The sequence below is a fragment of the Phyllobates terribilis genome, unplaced genomic scaffold (assembly GCF_046119375.1).
Source record: "Phyllobates terribilis strain yellow unplaced genomic scaffold, ASM4611937v1 Scaffold_5__5_contigs__length_657084704, whole genome shotgun sequence".
NCBI classification, from domain to species: Eukaryota; Metazoa; Chordata; class Amphibia; order Anura; family Dendrobatidae; genus Phyllobates; species Phyllobates terribilis.
The window spans coordinates 562,061,065-562,087,099 of NW_027362765.1; positions in this window are offsets into that span (position 1 = coordinate 562,061,065).

A 26,035-nucleotide genomic window follows, 5' to 3' on the forward strand; every position below is an offset into this window, starting at 1 on the left:
TTGGCCTCTACTTAGCTTTTGCTGACAAATGTTACAGATAACACGAGTTGGGTCATCTTTATCGATCTGAAAAAATGCCCAGGCTATGCAAGGCTTAGCACCCATGCGACCTGAAGAGCCACCACGACTTGTGGTGAGAGGCAGAGTTGTGTTTGAGGATGCAGTTGTTGACGTGCTTCCAGTACTACGTCTCTGTCCAGGAAGGCGCAACCTGACCTCGTCGTCACTAGCATCTTCCTCCACCTCCTCTGCTGACCTCATCTCTTGGCTGACTGTGGGTTGACAGTAAGTGGGATCTCCGACCTCATCATCATCACCCTGTGCGTTATCACACCCGTCGTCCTCAGAGCCAACCTGTTCCTGCCCTGACAAAAAACTAAAGTTGTCGCTCCAATCAGGTATTTGAGTCTTATCATCGTCTTCCTCATTGTCTCCACCAACAGGAGTTACAGTTTGGGAATGAGGGTCTACATTATGGTCAGAACCTTCTGCGTCTGGTCCTGGATCCGACTCATAAAGATTCTGGGCATCAGTGCAGATCATTTCCTCGTCTGGATTCACAGAAGCGCTGGAGTCGACCTCTGATTCCCAGGCTATAGTATGAGTAAACAGCTCTGCAGACTCAACCATCTGTTCTACCTCATACTCAGACGGGCAGCTGGAGATTTGGGAGCTGTGAGGAAGCAAGTGCGATTTGGGTGACACCTTTGAGGACTGGAGTATTTGTGATGTTGAAGTTGATGTGGAGGAGAGCCCACTTAAAGGAGCACTTGATATCCGTTGAAGCACCTGCTGTTTTTGTGCCTCATCTGGAATTTGTAGCGATTGGCGTGGCCGTAAGAAAGGGATCTTATCACATTGTCCGCTAAAAGAAGTAGACATTTTAGTTTGGCTGGAAGATGGTCTTTCTTCTGCACCTACCCCACGGACACAACCTTTTTTCCCCTTCCCAACACGCCTATTCCCCTTTCCACCAGCAGCAGGCCTTTTTCCACTCATTTTGGTGGTTAACTAATTCACAACTCTGGAGTTGTTTGCACAAAAAAACAATGGATGGTAACCGAGCAGAGCTGAGTGGCCAAACTGTGGTATTAGGCCAAAACTATTGGCTGGGTTAGATGCAGAAAAAAATTATTTTTAATTTGCAACCTGATGGAGGTCAGTATAGATGGACTAATAGACCAAGTCCCACACACCGCTAGAAGCCCAAATATTTTTTCAGAGCTAGATGCAGAAAATTTTTTTATTCAATTTGCAACCTGATGGAGGTCAGTATAGATGGACTAACAGACCAAGTCCCACACACTGCTAGAAGCCCAAATATTTTTTCAGAGCTAGATGCAGAAAAAAATTATTTTTAATTTGCAACCTGATGGAGGTCAGTATAGATGGACTAATAGACCAAGTCCCACACACCGCTAGAAGCCCAAATATTTTTTCAGAGCTAGATGCAGAAAAAAATTATATTCAATTTGCAACCTGCTGGAGGTCAGTATAGAAGGACTAATAGAACAAGTCCCACACACAGCTAGAAGCCCAAATATTTTTTCAGAGCTAAATGAAGAAAAAAATTATTTTTAATTTGCAACCTGATGGAGGTCAGTATAGATGGACTAATAGACCAAGTCCCACACACTGCTAGAAGCCCAAATATTTTTTCAGAGCTAGATGCAGAAAAAAATTATTTTTAATTTGCAACCTGATGGAGGTCAGTATAGATGGACTAATAGACCAAGTCCCACACACCGCTAGAAGCCCAAATATTTTTTCAGAGCTAGATGCAGAAATTTTTTTTATTCAATTTGCAACCTGATGGAGGTCAGTATAGATGGACTAATAGACCAAGTCCCACACACTGCTAGAAGCCCAAATATTTTTTCAGAGCTAGATGCAGAAAAAAATTATTTTTAATTTGCAACCTAATGGAGGTCACTATAGATGGACTAATAGACCAAGTCCCACACACTGCTAGAAGCCCAAATATTTTTTCAGAGCTAGATGCAGAAAAAAATTATTTTTAATTTGCAACCTGATGGAGGTCAGTATAGATGGACTAATAGACCAAGTCCCACACACCGCTAGAAGCCCAAATATTTTTTCAGAGCTAGATGCAGAAAAAAATTATATTCAATTTGCAACCTGCTGGAGGTCAGTACAGAAGGACTAATAGAACAAGTCCCACACACTGCTAGAAGCCCAAATATTTTTTCAGAGCTAAATGAAGAAAAAAATTATTTTTAATTTGCAACCTGATGGAGGTCAGTATAGATGGACTAATAGACCAAGTCCCACACACTGCTAGAAGCCCAAATATTTTTTCAGAGCTAGATGCAGAAAAAAATTATATTCAGTTTGCAACCTGATGGAGGTCAGTATAGATGGACTAATAGAATGATGCTATGCCCAAAAGATTTTACTTCACTAGGTGCAGTAAAAAAATTTGTATTCTATACACAGGTGGTATATCTTGCAACACAGATAGGCTACTCCACTGACTAACACACTCTGCAATAGGCCAAAAAGGATTAGCTTTGCTAGATTCAGCCAAATGCTGTGAAAAAAACTTGCACAGCACTGGCACAGACCTGCCTGGCAAAAACTGATAGGAACTGATGTAACCTAGTCCTGAAAAGGACTCCAATTACAATTAGTCTTTACTCCCACAATCTATCTATTTAAGAGCACAGACCTGCTTGATAAAAGTCGTAGGAAATGCTGTAACCTAGTCCTTAAAAGGACTGCAATCACAACTATTCCCTACTCCCAAGCTATCTGTATATTTGTGCGAAAATTGGCTTGAAATTAACAAGTTATAGCACACACAGCAACAGCGGTGCCGTCTAACACGCAGCTGCAGCAGTGAGAAAATGGTGGCGACGGGGAAAATGGCTTGGTCTTATAGGGCAAGGACATGTGACATACACTGCCAATCACACATGCCCTTGCTTGTGTGAAAAAAAGCACTTCGCTCCGTGTGTGCGCTGCTGATAGGCTGACAGATTGCACCTCCCCACTGCAAATGCGGGAAAGAGAAAAAAAAATGGAAATCTTCATTGTTCCTGCAGAGTTCCATCCCCTGCCCCTCCCCCCGCCCCGCTGTACACTCAAACTGCGTATTAACATTAATTTTCATCATTACTGAGAAAAAATCCAGTTATGATTTTGGTGCACGAACAGTTATCGAACATAACCTCGAACAGCCGAATTTTTCTCAAATTGTTCGTGTTCGCCGACCGGCTCGAACACCGCCCAAAACAGCTCGAATTTGAGATTGGCGAACAGTTCGAGTAGAACAACGCTCATCTCTAGTGAGCGGCGATGAAGCCATAATTAGCGTCACCATCCCGCTTCTCTGTCTTATGAAACGCTGTCTGCTCACTATCAAAAAGGATGCATTGCAGGCGGAGCACGATGAGATGGAGCAAGGAACCATACAGGGTGATTACACACTGCCCAGTCTCATCTCATTCCAACATGGATTGGGTGACAATGAGGAAGAGGAGGAGGAGGAGGAATAACAGGAGCAAGTTTCATGCGCTATAGATGGTACTACCTCCATAACTGTCATACTGTCTGTTCAGCGTGGATGGCATAAGAACAGAGAGGAAGGGGAGAAGGAGGAGGAGAGCATGGTCACTCGTCCTCTTGGTGAGGACACGGAAGTCTTTCCTGTTAGCAGTCTGGCATACTTGACGGAGTTTATGTTACGTTGCCTTTCCCATGACCCTCGTGTTCTCAAAATTTTGGGTGACAGTTATTAGTGGTTGGTGACACTTCTAGACGCATGCTACAAGGAGAATTTTATATCTCTTATTCCTGCGGTGGACAGGTCTACAAAAATGGGGCAGTACCAGAAGGCCCTTGTTGCAGAACTATTAAAAAAATTCCCATCTGAAAAGGCTGGTGGCAGAGGTCATAGTTCGTTGGACAACCAAGGACTACAGGCGAGAGAGACACAACTCCAATTCAGCAGAGGCAAGGGAACACTGTCAAAGTTCTTTGAGAATTTTCTTAGCCCCTCCCATCGCACAGGCCCCGATGCGCGGAGTACTCTCACAAGGAGTGCAAAGTTTGGTAAGATGCTGAGGGAGTACCTTGCCGACCGTACCAACATCCTCCATGATTCCTCTGTGCCTTATAATTATTGAGTATCCAAGTTGGATACGTGGAATGAACTGGCTCTCTATGCTTTGGAGGTCCTGGCCTGTCCTGCCTCTAGCGTTTTATCAGAGCGAGTGTTTAGTGCCGCTGGTGGAATTATAACCAATTAGAGCATCCGCCTGTCAACTGAAAATGATGACAGGCAGACTCTTATAAAAATGAACAATGGCTGGATTGGGCCAGACTTCTTAACACCACAGAATGATAGCAGCGTAACATAAACTCAAATCCAGTGTTTTTTTTGGGGGGGTGAATTCCCATTCACCTTTTCACACCCACACATGGGTATACGCTTCTTGATTTTGGCTATTTGCTCTTGTCCTCCTCCTTCTCCTCATCCTCCACCACCATATCACCAAAGTGACCGTGGTCTGTGACGCAACACCCACATAATTTTTTTAAAGGGTCGTTATGATGCCCGTAAAAAAAAAAAGTATACATTATGTTCATGTATACCCCCCATGATTAAATGTTTGTCAGCCCATACACTTAGTTCATCGGCATTTCAAGTATAGGAGACCCGCTCCTTTCCAATGGGAACATTTTTTTATGAGGCCCTCCTCCACGTCTCTTCCAAGGGGCATTGGAGTGCCTCCCAATTTTTGGCCCTTGCATTTACTGCATAGGCCAACACTATGGGAGACCCACTTCCTAATAATGGGAACATTTTTTCATGAGGCCCTCTAAGTCTCTTCCAAGGGGCATTGGAGTGCATCCCAATTTTTGGCAGCTTTTGCATTCACTGCATAGGCAAACACTATGGGAGACCCACTTCCTAATAATGAGAACATTGTTTTTAGGAGGCTCTCCAACCTCTACGTCTCTTGCAAGGGACACTGGAGTTCCTCCAAATTTTTGGTAGCCGTTGCTTCACTGCATACACAAACAGTATAGGAGACCCTCTCCTTTCTAATGGGAATTTATCATTACTGTGGCCCTGCTCTATTTGTCTTTAAATTCTTAGTGGGGTTTTTCCTAAATTTTGTCAGCCGTTGGACTCACTGCATACCCTATAACTGTATAGCAGACTCGCTCCTTTGTAATGGAAACATGTCATTACTGTGGCCCTGCTCTATGTGTCTTTAAATTGTTAGTAGGGTTTTTCCCAAATTTTGAAAGCCCATGCAGTCACAGCATGGGCATTACCACTATAGGAGACCTGCTCCTTTATAATGGGAACATTTTTTTTTATTGAGATCCTCCTCTATGTCTCTTCAAATGGATATTGGGTTGCATCCCGAATTTTTGGCAGCCCTTGCAGTCACTGCATATGCAATAACAGTATAGGAGCCCCATTCTTTAATAATTGGAACCACAAAGCATAGTCAGCTGATGGCTCTCTAACAATAGCGAGGGCCTACTGCTGACCCTTTAAGAATAGTAAGGGCCGCCTGATGGCCCTATAAAAATAAGCTTTGTGACTTTCAGAGTCCCTTCATCATAAATGAATCAGGATGTGTCTGATGAAGTGTCACACACCACATGGCCAGATAAGGTTGTAAAATGTTAAAATGACATTTCCCGGTGAATGGATTTGTCTTAAAAAATAAAGTGAAAAAAAACAAAACAGTAGGATCTTTCTTTAGTATAAATAACAGAGTCGCCAATGTAACTACCCCTCCTCCTCCATCTCCAAAATGACCATATCAGTCACAAGCTGAAAGCACTAGAGCACTGCCTTGGCCAAGCGGCAACAGGCTTTGCTGAAGATAACATGCTTAATGCTTAGGTAATAAACCACCCAGCGCTGCAGATTTGTTGAAAGCTGTATCACAGCAGCCTGATCTGTAGCTCTCACCGCTGAACATACAGCCAGGCATGGTCATGTGTGACAATGGGTGGAACGTGGTGATGGAGAAATGACAGGCGGAGTAGATACGGTTTCCCTCTATGCCAGTCCTTTCACCAAGCTAAAGAACATGGTTATGGGGAAATACAACTCCCACTGAGAAGCTGTTTCAGATTGAAAAACATTGGGCCCACCAGAGGATTTGATTCTGAGGGCTCACCTTTCTCCCGCACTCAAGAGCCCCATAGTAGCTGCAAAGTTAGTGCTATCATGAACTCTCCTGTTGCAGAAGCAAAGGCACATTAGGGGACTCTCTGGTGGGACCGTCGAACCCTGCCGAGAAACAGTCCTGGCTAAGAAAAGTGTGTGGGAAGGTTCCCGGACACTCTATGGCTGCTTTTTTACTGAGGTGGAAACCCACACAAACACGGGGAGAACATACAAAATCCTTGCAGATGTTGTCCTTGCTGGGATTTGAAAACAGGATTCCAGCGCTGCAAGGCTTCAGTACTAACCACTGATCCAATTTGCTGCCGTTCACCCTCTGATATCTAACAGGCTGGAAAAACTTGCACCTACTGCCACTCTATTTTTAGCTCCCTTATGAGAAACTAATATATTTGGGCAGCCACTCAGTCTACCAAATAAAATTCCTGAGAAGGTAATTGGGGATGGCTTCGCTACTGGTGCTGGGGGCAATGCTAATACCATGGCGTCGTACCATAATTTACTGGAAATATTCCAGGCTGGTAGGATGCATGCAAATTCCCACGGAAAAGTACCAGCAGTAATCTTCAGGGACCCGTGCTTGTAGAAGGCTGAGACGACACCGGGACAAATAGTGGCAGCTAGATACCAAGTATTGAACCCGGGCGCCGCCGCCTTAAAGTTGTGGACAGATTCTGCCTCCATGAGCCTAAAAGGCCACATTTCAAGTGCAAGCAGGTTTAGAGAAATGACAGCTGGAGTAGATACGGTTTCCCAAGTCCTTTCACCAAGCCAAAGAATATGGCTGTGGTGAAATACAACTCACCGACAAGCTGTGGACTGGCTCCGTACCGTCCCTGGCCACATTCACTTGACCATGTGTTTGTTGGTAGGCGGTCCTTCCCAGTAAGCTCACTGGGGAGGGCACGGGTAATATTGTGGGACCCGTGCTTGTGGAAGGCGGAGACGATACAGGGAGAAATAGTGGTGGCTGGGGACCGAGTATGGATACCCGGTCTCCGCAGCCATAAGATTGTGGACAGCTTCCGCCTCCATGAGCCTAAAAGGCCACATTTCAAGTGCAAGCAGCTGTCAAAAATTTGGCAGTATAGCATTGTAGCCTCTGGGTGGGTGGGTGGCTGGCTGCATACATGCATACATGCGCTTGCATTCCAATGAATGGGGTAGGAACAACTGAACGCTGAACTGGGACAAGGACGTGGACGGTGATTGTTGCAAGTCTGCAATGGCAGGTGCATGGCGGAAGGCATCTTCGCATGCGTCAAGGATCACTTATGATGGGCACACTATTAGGCAGTGACCTAGGAGTCAGGGATGCTTCCAGGGGTCTTCGCCATGCAGTTCCCATGTCTTTTCAGCACTGTATGCATGTGTCTGATGATGTGTCACACACCTCATGGCAAGATAAGGTTGTAAAATGTTAAAATGACAACATTTATCTTGGTTGAAAGCAATGCAAATGTGCAAAAACGCATCAAAAACACTACATGTGAACATAGCCCAAGGTGTGGAGTAGCATTTTTGTGTTTGTGTATTTATTTTGCCTTATATACAAGTCATGACCTTGGAAAGGATGTTCCTTAACATATTTCCCAGGAAAATCCATTTTGCTTTCGTTTTTGTATGTTTTATTGTGAGTCTGTAAAAGTGGCATAATACCTCTGACAACGTTGTTGATAACATTGTTGACAGCAGTGACCTGGGATTCAGAAATGCTTCCAGTGGTCTTCCCCATGCTGTTTCCATGTCATTTGAGCACTGTTCCCATCGATTTGGGCAATTTTTAGGCCCTCTGCAGACAGCCTGGGGGAGCCGCCTGAAAAATGCTTGAGTTTCCCATAGACTTACATTATTATTGTTGCTCGTGTCGAGCACCCGAGTGTTCCAATGTGCTTGACCTGAGCATCGAGCACCCGAGCATTTTAGTGCTCGCCCATCACTAGTGGTCAGTACAAAGGACTAGCACATGACTTATTCCTTCCAAAGATCATACTAAGGACCAGGGGGCATACATTACAGGTGGAAGAAAGGCGAGCAGTCAGACTGTGGAATGCCCTACTACAAGAGGTAGTGATGACAGACACTATAACAGCTTTCAAAAAGGGATGGATGATTTCCTCGATACACATAACATTGTGGGTTAAATATAAATTAGACAAAATGTTACAACTATAGTAATAAATTTAGTACGGTAATAGTAATTACCTAACTAGGAACATAATTAGGTTTGATCCAGGGTTCTAGGACTGATCGCCTTTTCTCGGAGTCAAGAAGGAATTTTTTCCCTGTGACACAAATTGGCTGAAGTTGTCCTGGGGTTTTTACCTTCTTCTGGATCAACAGATTTAGGCATGGGGATTTTAGTAATACCATTATTAGAAACACAAGAGTAATACAAAATATAAAACTAATTAAATGTTTTTAATTGTTATAGTGCAGCAGTAATAAAAATGGTAGTAATAACAATAATAATAAAGTACATTTGTGAGGCTTAGTCCCAGTTAATTAGTAAGTTAGTGTAGTGTTAGTGTAGGTAGTACAACTGGTGGAGGGAGGTTGAACTTGATGGACCTAGGTCTTTATTCCACCTACGTTACAATGTTATTATGTTACTATATTTAATACTGGTTAATCACAATATTGCAAGTTCATACTTGCAACATTTGCATGAAGCTATAAAACTGCAGCTGCAGGTATCTCACAAACCAGAGTCAGTCATAGGGCTATATATTTACAGCCTGTAAAATAGGTATTAAACATGTCACCAATCTTCTAATTATCTTTCTATAGGTACCATTGACATGAAATTCTCACCAGATGTCGGTAACAACCCATCCAATCCACACATGCAAATATATCAAACCATAGATGTCCATTAATTAAGTTATGTGTAACATTATTAATAATTATTTCACCCATTGTATATATTAAAAGAGCCAAACATACTTATTTAGGCTAATTGTACAATTTCATAATATGGATATAACACAGTCATGAATCACAATTGTATCCAGGTATATTTTTATCTGAAATGAGTGCTATAATATAACATGCGTTAAAGATTCTGACCATAATCAGAGACAATACTAGTTCAACTCCGCCCCTGCCCGGAATTTTCCCAGCACTGTTGGAGGTGATTGACAGGTGTAGTGCTACAGCAGAGATGTTTGTTCTGATTTGTGTCATTGTTGCTGATTCACATTTACCTTTGCTCAGCCCTTTTTGACCTTGATGGCACAGCATTCTGAAGGTACATTTTAGGTTCCTCACTCTTGGACATCCTTACACTCTTTACATATCGAATCTCACATAATATACTAGTGCTACACAGTGTGCCCCCTACATATAACAATATCACACATTATGCCCACTACATAAAACATCATCACATGCTGTGACCTGGACAGAATGGCATCAAACACTTTTCCCTGTGAGATTGATAGCACCACACACTATTCCCCCTGAAAAAAGTAACAGGTAAAGGATTGAGCTAAAGTCTATGGATGATTGCTATCATAGCTTACCTAGGGCAAAAGTCAGCAAGGAAAGGCTATTAGGGGCAGTGAATCATCTATTGTGTGGGAGGGGGGCACCCATGATAGAAGGTACAATCAGGGGCTGCAATATTCCTAGTTGGTAGGAAACACTGTGAATACAAAAAGCATCTTTTGGGGAAGAGAGGTGGTTGGTTGGTCAGTAGGTACTGTTAATGATGGTAAGGGTGGATAAGGAGAAGGTGGCTAGATTGATGCTGTTATTGCTCCTTTAGGGCTGGTGAGGCATCTGTTGGGTGGAGATTCACAATAATAGTCATCAAGGTACATGTCGGCTCTGTACATCCTATCTGAGTTAAAAGGTCATGTGACTGCTACAGGACATTAATTGCCACAGCTGATATGAATTGGTAATTGTAAATTAAGACTCTATTTAAAAAGGCATTCAATAGACTGAAATCACTTTTTCTTCAAAATCAACTGTATACAGATATTTTTATATCTAAGCCTCTTATTAAAAATTATAACACTTTATAATTCTGCATTCAGCACGCATGTTTGGCTTGAGTCCTTGGCAGATGCAAATAATGTCACAGCCAATATTGCTCAACTATGCCTGTGGGCCACAGGAGTGGATGGAAGAAGACAAACTAGTCACTCTTTGAGGTCTACTATCTGAATGGGTGGGGTAATATACAAACCAACATAGTCAGCTGCATTCTAAGTGCCTCACAGCAAATACATGTGAACCTTCATGTACATGTACACGGATCTTCTTTGAGCTCCATTCAGAAGAGTGTAAGCCCTGACCCCAAGGACCTTGCAACTCTCAACTCAAGAGTTTTAATCCTGTTTCTCCTGAGACAGTACTTGAAGGTCCCCACAACACTTTCCTGAAATATACTCAAAAGCCATAGAATACTTTTCCATCTTTCATGAGGACAGGTTTATTTAATTTCACATAGACCACACAAGAAAACAAGGCTTTCCCTACAGTTGACCCTTTAGCCACTATAGAACTGGCAAGTTTCACAGCCCTCACCAGCTCAAGCTATAAAATCCTCCGGTTTTAAGTGCAGCAATGTTAACAATCCCTCAACTGATGTTCCTTGGGCTACTACTAGCCCAACAGTAGACTTCCATTGCCAGAGATAACTCAAAGCAAGCTAACATTCTTAACTGACTCTGCTTCTGAAAAATTGAAAACCAGCCTACTCCTTGGAAGGCTCCTTAACTGAGAGTACTTACAAGTAGTCACAGGACTTAGCTCACCTTCTGTTCACTTACCTTGTGCAAAACAACCAAACCATTTCACTTTCCAATACTCACTCAAATATGTTCTGTGAATAGTCTCACAGCCTTCCTCAGACGTACGGTATGTCACCTAGTCTCTAACTCACAATTAACTCTCAACAAACACTATTCCCCAGTCTTAAGTCAACCAGCTTTCCCAATGTCCAGGCAAGCACCAGACTTAAAGGGGTTGCTGATACCTTAAACTGTGTTGCTAATCAGCGATTTTAAAAAACAAGTATTCTTCTCATTAACACTATTCTCTTGCTAGAAAAAGAAGAACCATAAGTGTTTTAACCACCCCAGAATATAACATAGTTAAGACACAATGTGATGACTAAAAGACTTCATAATTTATTAAATATATTCAAAAAGACACACATTGTATAAATTCCATATAATATTAGACATAACACGGGTAGGTGAGGCAACAGAGGGTAGATAGAGACACAGTTGGTATCAATTTTAACCAGACCTACAACATATGAGGTCACACAGCTTTAACCAATACAATTCATTGATAAAAGTAACATGTGTGTTGAAACAATCACAGTAACATAAGTCATATGACCTATGTAAGGTCAGTGTAAAAAATCAAAAGTCATGCACTCCAACACACAGTAATACAAATATCACATAGGTTAAGCTGAATAGAGCATATTTAGTAATAGGTAGGAGATAACCAACAGTGTCAGGGAGGGCCCCGACACATGTTTCCGTACTTCCTCAGGGGGCAGTGGTGGGGTGTGTGTGGATACAGGGCCTCTTTTATATGTGAGCCAAAAGGAGAAGAGTTGTCTATTGCGATGCATAGTCAATGTGTTTTCTTTTTTTGCATTCAGAGAGGCTTTAAAGCAGAGCACCCTGATTGAACACTGGCATGGAGAGAGAATTCTCTAAGCAGTTGAAAAGCCATAGGAAAGGCGAACAGACTAGCTCCATCACCAACATCTGTCTCTTTCACAGAAGAAGGAACATTAAAAGAAGCAGAAGAGAGGGATAGCATAGTGTAGGAACAGCCCAAAGAGTGAACATCAGTGATGGAATTCCATTTGAGACTCTTCTATACTTTCTGAGGGATTTAAGTAAGCATCAACGGAAATGAAAACATAAAATGAAGTGGGGGTAACAAGGGAATGATAGGGAATTTTAAACAAGTGTCAATTTGAAAAATGTTTAATTTTAAAGGTAGTTAGTTAGATACACATATTAATGTATAGCCTAACCTCTGTTAGACTGTTGCACTTCCTTTCAGGTGATTCAGTCCTTTTTAAAATCAAAATGGAGAATTAGATGAGAGCATGAGGTGAGGTTGGAACACTCTCAAATGTGTCTCATCTTCCTAATGTTACTAAGTGATCCAAATGAAAAAAATACAAAATCAATAAAGAGCTCCAATCTCTCAAGCCCATTTGTGTGCAGATTTTTAATCTTCATTAAAATGTATATAAAAAGGAACAGTTAGCCCCAGAACAATTATTGTCATGATAGCTCAACTGATTATCTATTATGCTGTTCCATTCTTAAATGTACTTTAACACCTTTTTTGGTATAAAACATTACATGTAAAAAGATGATGCGTTAAGTCTGACAGTTACACGACTGCAATCACGACAGTTAAGTAACTTTGCAAACTCCTCTGCTCTACAGATAAAAGACTTTGATTATACAGTTCCGGCAATTTTCTGCTCTTAGACAAATAATGGATATAATATATTATTTTTGAAAATCTTACAGTTTTAATACTTTAGCAAAAGTATTACTGAATAACTCACCACACTGAATACACAGTTTACTTAAGAAGGTTCTGTAATAACATTTACCAGCTATAAAATGAGCAGCTGAGTATTAAACTATTATTCGTCCTTCCAACATTTCCTACCAAGTACATAAAGTAGTGAATCAAACTAAGCAGACATCAGGAAAATGAGGAGAGCAAAAAAATAAAAACTACTACAAGACATGAGTGGATCAGTTGAAGTTCAAATTCACCACCGTCTCTGAATTTCCCACAATAATTTGATTTGCTGTAAATAAATTTCAAGTGAATCTCAATACTGCAAAGCCTTTAATTGCCTTGAAAAGATACGTATAGTACTCTAAGGTCTCCTACGAGTGTATTGAACCCATTTTCAGATCATACACAGCATTATCAAACTATTTGGCTCCGTAAATAAGGATAGTAGCTGGTGGCAACTAGAGATGAGAGAGCCTTTCAAGGATTGGTTTGTTTCTGCTTGGCAAACTTCCCGATGTTCGCCAAACAGTTCGTCGAACAGTTCGTCAAACATATCTGAATCACATTGGATTCAGTGGGAGGCGAATCCAAACGCATAGACAACACCTTCAAAGGGGCCCAAACGCTGCCAAAACAACACAAATTAGGGGAAAACACCAGGAAAAGTGGCATCAATTGACCCATAGTACAAATTTTTAAAATGGCACTGCACCAGTCAGCCATGGGCCATGCATGAGGTATCATGTTCTAGACAGCATTTACAGCTTTGAATTTAACTTCAAATTATGACTATGTGGGTGTGGGATTGATGTAGGCCTGCTGTACTGGGAGCCCTGATACCTCATGCAACAGCTCAGGCTGATTTTCTGCTCTGCCTAGCTCAGGTGGCACAAATATTAGTTTTGTAGACTACTATTGCTTTGAAAAAATTAAGGATAGCTACGCAGGTAGTTGACTGAAAGTAAGTGCAGGCCTGCCGGTCTGGGAGCCCTACTGCTACAGGCAATACACATAAAGGGGACCCAACATGTAGTCTCCACATTTCAAAAAATTATTGCCACACCCCACTAAAGTCACATCAATTTCACCACAGTAGAACTTATATAATGGGGCCCTGACAGCCCTTCCACTACAGAAAACACACCAGATGGAGCCCCAACCGGAAGTCTCCACATTTCAAAAAATTATTGCCATACACCACAAAAGCAGCATCAATTTCACCAGAGTATAAATAGTATAATGGGGACTGACACACCTTATATTACAGCCAATCCACCTGATGGAGACTCAATCATGACTCTCCACATTTCAAAAAATTATTGCCATACACCACAAAAGTAGCATCAATTTCACCAGAGTATAAATAGTATATTAGGGACCAACACACCTTCCACTACAGCCAACCCACCAGATAGAGACCCAATCAGGAGTCTACACATTTCCAAAAATTGTTCGTAACATCAGCAGCAGCAACAGCAAGCACAGAACGAATGACAAAGATGTCAAAGACTGCAATAACATGAGATCAATGCAGCACACTGAAAACTACACCATTGCCTAGCTTGCATAGTCTGTGATTGGGGTGCAAAAGTACTTGGAGATCCATGACTTTTTCATATTTATGAAAGTTAGGTAGCCTACACTTTCAGGTGATAGGACAGCCGGATGCACTTATTTGTCAGGACTAGTGATGAGCGAGTGTGCTCGCCACTGCTCGGTACTCGCCCGAGCATCTCACTGCTCGACATGCTCGGCGAGTATTTTCACGATGTTCGGGCGGGTGCTCGGGTCCCCGCCCTGTATGTTTGGTGCTCTTTAGAGAGCCAATGAACATGCAGAAATTGCTTGCCACGCACTGTAATGCTGTAGCCATGTTGGTTGTGGCATTACAGTGATTGGCTGAACGCATAGCATCATCGGGTCTATATAAGACCTGGTGACGCTTGGCTCGTCACAGCCTAACCTTCAGACAGGCAGAATAGGGAGAGGTGCTGATGTGAGGGACAGAATTGGTGGTGTAATAGTTAGATATAGGTACTCCAGGAGTATAAATATATATCCATTTGAACTAACAGTCCTTCTGAGGACTAATCCAGCTCCATACACTCAGTGGTTTTGGCAAGAGTTATGCAGGCAGAGATTGTGAACACTATACAGCACAACAGTGTCCATTGCATGTTTTGTCTGCTCCTGCTGTTACAGATATCCAAAGAAAAAACACAAAATTTGAGCTTGGTTTAAGTTGGTATACATGCAGCACATAAATGCATGTTTCACAATGGCCTTGAATCAGAAAAACCTACAAGAAGCAAAATGAACAAAAACCCTGCTGAAAATAAATAAAAAGCAAGTGCATTTAAATAAAATAGGGTTATTAGTAACACTGTTTTTGATCAAAAATAGTATAGAGCTAATTTTATTTGTTTGATCATAATCCTGATTATATTCTAAAAAAGTAATAGAGTCCAGCATTTTACTGCTCCATTTGCTTTTCAGCACAGCAGAATACAGCCAGATCTTTTCCTTTATCAGACGTGATCCCATATTGCAGCGATAAAAATCCAACGTGGAAAATATTGTCCTCCATTTACAGTTTGGCAGCAGCGTGCCATTGATACTATTCACACGTGGTCACTGTGAATAAGAGGAAACTACAAGCCCGCTATTTAAAATCGTCTGCGTCCGTCAGATGTATCACATATAACTGCGGTACAAATCCAGCCATTTGTAGCGACCGTGGAAAATATTGTCCTGCATTTACAGTTTGTAGCAGTGTCTGAGTGAAGCTATTCACATGTGGTCGCTGTGAATAATTAGGAAACTAAAAGCTCGCTATTTAAAACCGTGAGCATCCATCAGACGTATCACGTATAAGTCCGGTACAAATCCAGCTATTTGTAGCAACCCTGGAAAATATTGTCCTCCATTTAAAATTAGCAAGGTGCGTGGCAAGGGCCAGGGAAGTGGGCGTGATGGTGATGGGGCATGCAGAGGTCGAGGCCGTGGGCAAGCTGAAATTGAGCCACGACAAACACCCATATCTTGTCGCTCGATCTTCCTGTCCCAATTACTAGGGGACTGCAGCACACCACTATTGAACCCAAAGAAGTGTCAAAAGGTTGTTTGTTGTATAGCCAATAATGCTTCAAGTCATTTTGCCACCATCACCACCACTCTGTCTTCCACACGGTCAAGTTTCATTAGTGAGTTTGGACCACTTATACCTCACCGCGATCTTCCTTCCTCCCACCATGCTGAGCTCCCGGAGACAATTGATCCCACACTTGTTCACTTTTCCATTTTTAGATTCGGGCCTCTTGCCCAGCCAGCTTCAAGCAGGGCAAGAGGAGAACGTGTGTAGCGATGCCCAAATATTTGAGCAGCCGGGGTCACATGAAGGCGAAGGTGGGAAAGTGAAATTACTGTCGCAACAGGTGGATAATGATGATGACACACAATTGTCAGAAAGTCAGGAGGAGGACCAGGGTGCGGAAGTGGAAGATGAAGTGGTTGACGATGAAGTCACTGACCCAACCTGGCAAGGTGACATGCAGAGCGAGGACAGCAGCACACAGGGGGAGGGAGGCGTTGCACCACAGCAGGCAGGAACAAGCAGTGTGGTGGCACAGACACAAAGCGTGCAACTGATCCCTGGAACACCAACAAGACTGAAGTTGCCAGTACAACTGTTAGGTCTTCCTGAGTCTGGTTGTTTTTACAAGACTCTGGAGATCACCCCAAAAAGGCCATTTGCACCATCTTCCAGGCCAGCATCAGCAGGGGTAGCAAAACTAGCAGCCTGACCACCACCCGCATGCTCAGGCACATGACAGGAAAGCACCCGACTAGGTGAGGAGCACGCCATGGTCCAGAAACAGTGTCTGCGGGTGACACAAATGCTTGTTCCACTGTTGTGCATGTACGCCAATCCCCTGTCCATGGCACATGTGAAGATGCCTCTCGCCCTGCACCTGTCATTGCACACTCACAACTACCACCATCAACAACCACGTCCACGTTCTTGTCCTCCTAAATTTAGGCAGCAGTTGCATTCAATGCATACGCAATAATTGGATAGCAGAACCGCTCCTTTCTAAGGGGAACATGTTGTTAAAAGGCCCTCCTCTAGGTGTCATCAAATTGGTATTGGGGTCTTTCCTACATTTAGGCAGCTGTGGCAGTCGCTGCATACGCAATAACTGTATATGTAAAAGACATTTTTTGCTCAGTCTCTCTTGCAACATTCCGTAACCATGAGTTCAGACTCGTACACAGATCTGATATCATGTTCTTAAAAGATTGGGACTTGGAGGAAACTGGAACAGATGTTCTTGCCTGCTGGCCTCCCTCCTCTGCTAGCTGACTGGCTGAAGTTCCATCTACTGCAGCGTTACCCAACCCAACACTAGTCAACTTTAAGTGATTGGATTGTACTCACTCCTTAAGGATGACAGAGATGTCAGAATTTGATTTGTCTGATGGCATTTCATACCTTGATCTACTGAAGTGAAAGGGAGAATATCTTCAAGTTCTAACTTTTCTTATAGTCCTTGAATAAGTAACCGGTTCATCCCATAATTCATCCTCATATTAGGGTGAAGTATTGTATGTTCTTGAATGTCTGCAGTCAGGTCTCCTAAAGTCTATCCTGCGGTATGGACAACGCACAGTGATAAGCAGAGGATTTCTACGCTTGATTGTAGAATGTGAACAGCTAGGAATCCTCCTGGAGTCGAACATAGTCTGAAAACGAGGTCCATATATGTACTTTTCTTTCGAAGACTTTTGTAAAATCTCATTTAAATTACAAGTAAACCTTACATTTTCCATGTCAAGAGTTTTCTGAGTAAGATCATCTGACACTGTCTGTTACCAGAGAAGACATGGTCCAAGTTAACCCTAGAAATCTGTGGACTGTTCTTTTAGCACATTCAGGGTCTTTAATATCTCTATTTACAGTAGCATTACCATGATTTGTCTTGCTGTTGTATTCAAGATCCTTTAGATGCCGTAACATATTTTCATCAGCTTCATATAGACCACTATCTGAACCAAAGTGCTTTCTAAAGGACTTTTTTGTCATATTTGCGGGAGTCATTTCCTGAAGATGTTTCACTTCCTCTGGTAATAAGTTGGGAGGCTCAGGAATATCTTCCAGGAAATCTTTTTAATGTGAGAGAGGTTCTGTAAATAAACGTATATATTCAATATCATGGTCAGAAGTTTCAGACCAGCAATCATACTGTTCTTCTTTACTTATTCTTCCTGTATTTACTATAAAGCAAATATCAGGAAGTTTTGGAAATGCATTCTGCTTAATTCTGTCTGATACATCTTCAAAAAACGGCGATATTAAACGAGGAGGCATCACTTCTTGAAGGATCTCTGGTTCAACAATGTTTTCATTTATCAATCCTTCTTCTATTATACGTTCTTCTGATATTACATCGCAATTATAGTTTCTTCTGCTACTACAGCACAATTCCCATTGTAAATTCTTCAGGCTCAACATTGCAATTGTCCATTGTTGATTTCCCAAATTTAGGCATCCGTTGTAGTCACTGCATATGCAATAACTGTATAGCAGAACCGCTCCTTTCTAATGGGAACATGTTGTTGCGAAGGCCCTTCTCTATGTGTCTTTAAATTGGTATTGGGATATTTCCCAAATTTAGGCAGCCACTGAAGTCACTCCATATGCAATAACTGTACAGCAGAACCGCTCCTTTATAATGGGAACATGTTGTTATTGAGGCCCACCTCTTTGTGTCTTCAAATTGGTATTGGGGTATTTCACAAATTTAGACAGCCCTTGCTGTCAGTGCATGGGCATTACCACTATAGGAGACCCACGCCTTTATAATGGGAGTATTTTTTTTACTGAGGCCCTCTTTTAAGTCTCTTCAAGGGGGTATTGGGGTGCATCCAAATTTTTGGCAGCCCTTGCATATGCAATAACAGTATAGGAAACCCACTCTTTAATTGTTATGATCTGCAACATAAACTAAGGAAAGATAACAGAAAGCTGTCTCTACAGTAAGACTAAGCTGAATCCCTACGATGTAGCAGGCTGCCTGTTCCTTGTGAACAGACCCGCCTTCGTCCTCGGCTAGTCTGAACAGAGACCTATAGAATAAAGGGAGTGGTCCCTAAAAGAACTAAGGACTGGGACAAAAATGGGACACCTCCTAAACAGAAGTTGTTGCAGAGCAAAAAGGACAAACTGAAAAAGTACTATCGGTCCCTGAGGACCTAGAACTGACAGAAATAGGCACCGAAGCACCTGGCTAGAGAGACAGTCAAAACAACACTGAAGTCCATCAAAGTCAGAAGGGCGGAGCTGGAATATATAGGCAGCTGGTCACGTGACCACAAAACACAAGATAGCAAAACTAACAAGAGGGTTCTTACAGTACACCCTCTTCTATGAGGATCCTCCGGATCCTCCAGGCTGAGGCCTATCAGGAAACCTCCTGTGGAAAGCTTTAACAAGCCTAGGAACAAAGACATCATCCGTCCTTACCCAGGAATTGTCTTCAGGACCGAAACCCTTCCAGGAGACAAGATACTGTAATCTCCCTCTATGCCATCTAGAATATAAAATACGAGAAATTTCATACTCGCCGTCCTCCACCAAAGGGGGAACTGTGACAGTGGCATCCCTATTAGATACGTCAGCCTTTTTCAGCAAGGAAACATGAAACACAGGATTAATTTTCCAGGAAGTAGGGACATCCAACCTAACAGCAGACGGGTTAACAACCTGAAGCACTATAAATGGACCCACAAACTTAGGACCCAGTTTTTTAGAGGGAATCCTCAACCGCAGTTTCTTCAAGGACAAACAAACCATGTCACCCACAGTAAACAAAACCTCTTTAGGTTTCCTGTCAAAATACTTCTTCGACTTCTTGTTAGCCTCTTGCAGGTTACAACGCACATTAGTCCAAACTCTCTCCAAATCACCGGAAAAATTCCCCTCCTCCGACACCGCCAACCCCAAATTGGAGAACGAACCGAAAGACGGATGTCTCCCAGTACAACAAAAAAAAGGAGAACACCCAGCAGAGGAGGACGTATGATTGTTAAGAGCAAATTCTGCGAGAGGCAGAAACTCAGACCACACCCCTTGATTGTCCGCCACAAAACAACGCAAAAACTGTTCTACATCCTGGTTCTTTCTTTCAGTCTGTCCATTCGACTCAGGATGATACCCAGACGAAAAAGACAAATGGACTCCCAACCTGACACAAAAAGCACGCTAAAAGCGAGCCACAAACTGAGGTCCTCTATCAGAAACAATATCTGTGGGAACGCCATGGAGCTTGACAATCTCCTTAACAAATGCCTTAGCGAGTGTCTTGGCGCAGGGCAACTTAATGAATGGAACCAAATGACACATCTTGCTAAAACGGTCTACGACCACCCAGATGACAGTAAAACCCTCAGACACAGGAAGATCAGTAATAAAATTCATAGTGATATGTGTCCAAGGCGCACTAGGAATCTCCAGAGGGCAAAGCAACCCCGCAGTCGGAGTATGTGGAGACTTTGACCTAGCACACACAGTACACTGACGCACCCACTTGATGACTTCCTTCTGCCATCCAGGCCACCAAAAACTGCGACTGATAAGTCTCTTAGTCTCCGAAATTCCTGGATGACCTGCCAACAGAGATTCATGACACTCCACAAACAAATCTCTCCTAAAGGCTCTAGGCACGAACAACCTCCCATGGGGAGTGTTAGATGGAGCATCATCTTGAGCATTCAGAATCCCATTCTCCAAAACGGAGTCCAAAGCCGCCACCACAACTCCTTTCTGCAAAATGCTCTCCTCTTTCTCGGAACCGACCGTAGGAGAGAAGCTGCGAGATAAAGCATCGGCTTTAACATTCTTCGTACCAGGGATCTAGGTAACAGAAAAATGAAACCGAGAAAAAAAAAGTGCCCACCTAGCTTGATGGGCATTCAAGCGCTTGGCAGCATCCAGAAAGATCAAATTCTTATGATCTGTGAATACCTCAATAGGAAATCTAGCACCTTCCAAAAAATGACGCCAATGTTCAAACGCAAGTTTAATAGCCAGCAACTCCCAATTTCCAACATCATAATTCGGTTTGGTTTCCAAAAATTTTTTCGAAAAGAAGGCACAAGGATGTACTCCACCCTTGTTCTCCTGAGACAAAACTGCTCCGACCCCCACCGATGAAGCATCGACCTCGACCAAAAATGGCTTGGTCTCGTCAGGCTGCATAAGAATAGGGGTAGAACTGAACCTCTTTTTGAGATACTCAAACGCTTCAATGTCCTCAGTAGTTCAATGGGCCGTATTTGCACCTTTCCTGGTGAGATCGGTTAGAGGTTTAACAATTACAGAAAAATTCTTAATGAATTTCCTGTAATAATTGGCAAAACCTAAAAATCTCTGTATAGATTTCAAACCAATAGGCCTAGGCCATTCCTGCACAGCCTGAACCTTCACAAAGTCCATCTCAAAGCCCTCGCTGGAGACAATGTAGCCCAAAAAACTAATTTCTGCACAGCAAACTCACATTTCTCCAGTTTAGCAAAGAGTGAATTGTCACTCAATAACTTCAAAACTTCACGTACACTCTGCAAATGGGACTCTAGATCTGGTGAATAAATCAAAATGTCATCCAAATACACAACCACATTCTTACCAATCAAAGGTCTCAGGATGTCATTAATAAGGTTCTGAAAAAATGCAGGTGCATTGGTAAGACCAAAATGCATCACCAGATTCTCAAAATGACCTACCGGAATGTTAAAAGCAGTTTTCCATTCATCACCCTCCTTCACACGTAACAAATTGTATGCCCCCCGGAGATCAATCTTGGAGAACCACTTGGCTCCCACTAACTGGTTAAACAAGTTAGGAATTAACGGCAATGGGTAGGAATTGCTTACGGTAATCTTATTAATTTCACGAAAATCCAAACATGAACGTAAACCGCCATCCTTTTTTTTAACAAAGGAGAATCCAACTGCCACAGGTGACTTAGAAGGTCTAATGTGACCAGCAGCCAAGCTAGTCTCTATGTACTCCTCCAAGGCCTTTCTTTCAGGGATAGTCAGATTAAACAAGCGACTTTTGGGAAGAGTAGCTCCCGGAACAAACTCAATGGCGCAATCATAATCCCTATGAGGAGGTAAAACTTGCGACTCCTCCTCCGAAAAAAACCTCCAAAAATCTTGAATAGGTACAGGTAATTCACCTTTTTCCACAGCCGCAATGCGACCATTACAACATTTATCATAGCACTTCGGACTCCAAGACTTAATCACATTAGAAGAGCAGTCCAATAAAGGATTGTGCAGTTTTAACCAAGGCAATCCTAGAACAACTGGAGAGGGCAAATTATCCAAAACAACCAAGTCCAAAATTTCTTGGTGATCTCCATTGATAGTGAGAGGAAATGCAGCAGTCTTGTGAGTAATACATTTCAAAGGAGTGTTATCAATTGCAACCACAGAAATAGGTGATGACAAAGGTTTGGATTTCAATTTAAGATTTTCCAAAAACCCTTTATCAATCACATTAAGTGTTGAACCACAATCCACAAACACCTGAAATTCAATCAAATCTCGTTGCAGAGTAGTACTCCCAGAAAGGAATACTCCTGAAGAGCGCAAACAAGCTATACGGGCGTAACTGACCTTTTTTTTTTTCTTTACTTAAGCGACGCTCACAATACTTAATCAAATGGTCATTTTTACAACAATAAAGAGACAAACCTTTGGCGAATCTCCGATCTCTTTCTTGAGAGCGGAGTGATGTCGCCCCAACCTCCATTGGTTCTCCGCTGTCAGAGCAGATTTTCTGGGAACTAGGACCTGAAGTTACAGGAGTCTTTACATCATTAACCCTGGACCTCAGTCTCCTGTCTACACGAATAGCTAACTGCATAGCTTCCTGCAGAGTCTCAGGTGCAGGGAATGCAATAAGCAAATCCTTAACCCTTTCACTCAGACCAGCAAGAAATAAACATTTCAACACAGAATCATTCCATTTAACTTCTGAAGCCCACCTTCTAAAGTGTGTGCAATAAATTTCAACATCATCTGACCCCTGATTCAAACGTCTAAGTTCTGATTCAGCAGATGAGATTTGATCAGGATCGTCATATAATAGCCCCATAGCAGAAAAAAATTAATCAACAGAACTTAAACATGGATCATTAGTTTGGAGAGAAAAGGCCCAACCCTGTGGTTCTTTGTGCAAAAGTGACATAATAAAACCAATGCGCTGTGATTCATTCTCAGAAGATCTTGGTTTCAAACGATAATATAACAAACAAGCATTTTTAAAGGAAAAAAAAATCTTGCTGTTTACCATAAAAAAAACATCAGCCAGTCCTACCTTTGGTTCCACAAAATGCACTCCAGGACAGCTACTCACGTGTTGCTGAAGCTCGGCCACCTTCAGAGACAATCCCTGCAGGCGTTGAGCCAACTCCTGGACGGAAACCATACTGATCGCTGAATTTTCTTTACTTTAGTTTTTTTTTTGGGGCTGGACTTACTGTTATGGTCTGCAACATAAACTAAGGAAAGATAAGGTAAAGCTGTCCCTATAGTAAGACTAAGCTGAATCCCTTCAATGTTGCCGGCTGCCTGTTCCTTGTGAACAGATCCGCCTTCGTCCTCGGCTAGTCTGAACAGAGACCTATAGAATAAAGGGAGGGGTCCCTAAAAGAACTAAGGACTGGGACAAAAATGGGACACGTACTAAACAGAAGTTGTTGCAGAGCAAAAAGGACAAGCTGAAAAAGTACTAACGGTCCCAGAGGAACAAGAACTGACAGAGATAGGCACCGAAGCACCTGGCTAGAGAGACAGTCAAAACAACACTGAAGTCCAGCACAGCCAGAAGGGCGTAGCTGGAATATATAGGCAGCTGGTCACGTGACCACAAAACACAAGATAGCAAAAACTAACAAGAGGGTTCTAACTAGTGTTGAGCCACCCCCGTAGTGTTCGAGTTCGGTTCGGTTCGTCGAACACCCGTGTGTTCGCCGAACTGTTCTTCGAACTGTTCGTCGAACACCTTCGAACACCGTTAAAACCAATGGCAGGCAAACAAAAACACATAGAAACACATAGAAAACACCTTCAAAGGTGTGCAAAAGCTGACAAACTGCTCAGAAGACACAACTAACACATGGAAAAGTGACAAGTACATATAGTCATGCGAAAATAAAAGAGGTGGAGGAGTAAAAGGAGGGGGAGACACAGATATAGGCATGTCATGCCCTTCTAAAATCCAAAAAGTGAGAAGACGACACGGCCAGTCCGCTCCTGCCCGTGCCACCTCCGTGTCGCCGGGTTTGTGCCAGAGCCGCGGTGAACCCTGATGGCCAGCCCCCCTCTCCCAATACTGGTGCCTGTCCGCTGGTGGGTCGAGCGAGCCCCCCTGTGGTGGAGGCAGCTCTAAGCTTTTTAATTTAAATTGTCTCTCTAATTTGAATGAATACACTTTAAATCCATTTACAAGGATCTATTGGAGGGCAAGTCTCATGCCAGCAGCCGCGTAATTCCAGCTCCAGTAGCGTCCACTAAAGCTGCTGCAGTTAAAAAGCTTTTATAAGGATCGAGCTCGGCTGTCCACCGCAAGGCATCCTACTGCCAGTCCCAGCCCCTATGCCTTGGGGTGCCTCCTGATGCTCTTCACTGAGTATCCCATGGTCCCGAAGCATTTCCTTTAAAAAAATTAAGTGTCTAAACTACAGGTGGTGTAGCTTGCTTAACAGCCGGGATAATCCGCTGACTAGCAGACACTGCTACTAGGCACAAAGTATTTCCTGGGCTAGATGCAGTTAAAAATTTGTAATTAGATACTCTCGTTGGATGCTGAGAAAGCATTCCATAGAGTCTCCTGGCACGCCATATATGATTCTCTTAAAAAGCTTGGGGTAGGGGTCTAGGGGACCCTTTTATAGCCAAAATCATGGCCCTGTATCGCAATACGTCACCTAGGCTGAAGATAAATGGAACTGTAGCACCCTGAGGGCTCGGTTGCTACAGACGTATTGCACCTCACTCAGAGGTGTGATATCTCACTCTCAGGTAAGGATGGAGTGTGGATCAGGACCCGACACCTGCATGCATTACACCACATTGCCGTGGGGCAGGGCGACCAATATGCCCCTGAGATGGGCACGACAGTCCCTGTCCCTGGCTGGAGTGAGGGGAGGGAACACTGAGGAAGGGGAACCCTGTAGTGCAAGAGCAGGGAGGAAGCAGTTCCTGGGTGCATTGAGAAGGGAGTATAAAAGGTGGGCACCATCTTAGTTCAGTGCAGAGAAGTCTGAGCAGAAGTGGCAGGGAGCAGGGGCTCTGCATGAGCTCTGCTCCGGAGGCGGGCCTAGTAACAGAGGCCCAGGCCTGGAAGAGGGAGAAGGAAGGAAGAGGAGCGGAGAAGGCTCCAGGAACGAGGAATGAAGGGATCCCAGGGGTGCGGACGGGCGAGTCGCCACCGCACGCCCGAATCCACCTGCGTGGAGGGGTCAGGCCAAAGGGGGAGACCGGTCCCCGAACTAGTGGAGGCAGGAAACGACCCTCAGCTAGAAACCGGAGGCTCTGACATTTTATGTGGCGCAGCCCCTCGCTACACCCGCTAGGAAGGCACCACATGGGGTCAGGGAAACTGGCGCCAAGTTTACCAAGAGGAGGCCCGAGGCAGCCGGACAGAAGTGTTGGTAAGAAAGGCCAGACAAAGGACACACAAAGGGGGTCCTGTGAAGTGCTCCAAAGTTATCTGGGAGTTGTCTGAGCCCCTCACCTGATGAGCACAGTACGACGTGGGCAGCCGTTACCTGCAGACGTGGTCTGGATAATAAGAACTGTGAGTAAAGGCCCTGGACTGCATCACTTACTCCGTGTCGTTACTGCTGCTGCCCTGCACCATCACCCCCATCCTCCGCATACACTGCCCTGAGGCTATACTCCTCCCGTGGGGAGTTATGCTACGCTCTGCTGCACCCACAACACCAGCCTCAGCGGTCTGCCCTGTAGCGGCGGTTCACTCTGACCGCAATCCACGGGTGGCGTAGTCGGACATTTAAACATCAAAACCACATAAATAGTTCCGCCACTGGTTTGACCGCCCTGAGCCACGGAACCGGGTCGCCGCCACGAAGACTACAACCACCAGCATCCACCAAAAAGGGTCCGGCTCCGGGTGTCCCAAGGCCCAGGGGGTGCGTCAGAACATTTTCATCACCTTTCACAATCACCAATGGGACAAGGCAGGGATGTCCTCTGTCCCCTCTCTTATACATCCTAGTGACGGAGCACCTGCTCTCATCA